This window comes from Austrofundulus limnaeus, unplaced genomic scaffold, assembly GCF_001266775.1.
Source record: "Austrofundulus limnaeus strain Quisiro unplaced genomic scaffold, Austrofundulus_limnaeus-1.0 Scaffold1178, whole genome shotgun sequence".
Classification (NCBI taxonomy): Eukaryota; Metazoa; Chordata; class Actinopteri; order Cyprinodontiformes; family Rivulidae; genus Austrofundulus; species Austrofundulus limnaeus.
In genome coordinates, this window is record NW_013953580.1 from 10081 (window position 1) to 11100 (window position 1020).

Consider the following 1020-nt stretch of genomic DNA (forward strand, 5'->3'; position numbering starts at 1 on the left):
GTGTTGTATTGTTAGATAAACACAACCAGTGTTGTATTGTTAGATAAACACAACCAGTGTTGTATTGTTAGATAAACACAACCAGTGTTGTATTGTTAGATAAACACAACCAGTGTTGTAATGTTAATAAACCTGCTGTACAGAACCAGTGTTGTAATGTTAATAAACCTGCTGTACACAACCAGTGTTGCACTTTTAGATAAATGTGTTGTACAGAACCTACTGTCAGGTCATTTAAATATTTACCAGTCTGAAAATGGCATTAGCTAATGGCTATGCGTCAAGCTAAAACATTTAGACACATTGAAAATTCCACGTTTTTAACCAGTCGTTTCTTTGTTGGGTTGGATCAATTAGCTCCTCATAACTACAATAAAACTCGTAACTCACCGTGATTTAAAACACTGTGTTGTGAAGCGGCTAAGCGTTAGCCGCTAAGGTGTTAATTAACCGTCTTCAACCTGCTACACATGGTGTGGAGGCTCATAGTCTCTCAAATGACCTGTCCCAGCCTCATTATATGACTGAATCTACATTAAAAATAACGTATGTGATGAGAAACTTGTGAGTGAACGAGTTTCGACGCGGTAAAGCGGTTTGAAAAGGGCGCCGATGATGTCGGGGTTTGATCGTCAACACGGAAGCTAAATTCGGCCCAACATCCGGGCGGCGTGTTTTCTCCACCGGCGCTGCCCGTAAAGAGAGTAGGGGCGGGGTCCGGTCTGTCAGTACAATACATTGGTGTTACCAATGAGGTATATTTACCTTTATTGTATTATATATTTGTGACCTGATATACATGGTCACAGAATATGACAGCTGCTACCATATATTGCAGGGGTGCCCAAACATTTTCCCCGAGAGGGCCAAAATGAAAATCTATCCAGGGCTGCGGGCCAAATGCAGTATACATGACATACAAATACTTTTTTTAAAGTAAAGTCCTTTATTTCTAGCCATTAAGCTATGCAACGGCTCTCTTGTTTTAGTCTGTGCACTTGGAGAAAGTCTGCCATACGC

The 1020-nt window shown here is 40.9% G+C and overlaps 1 protein-coding gene across 1 annotated transcript in view; it reads right to left on the reverse strand.

Annotated features, from left to right (window-relative positions):
• cep135 (centrosomal protein 135) overlaps positions 1–736 on the reverse strand; it is a gene marked incomplete at its 3' end in the record, with an annotated part of 10572 nt that extends 9836 nt beyond the window's left edge. The window contains 1 exon segment of the mRNA XM_014031114.1: positions 391–736.
• Positions 737–1020: the final 284 nt, after the last annotated feature.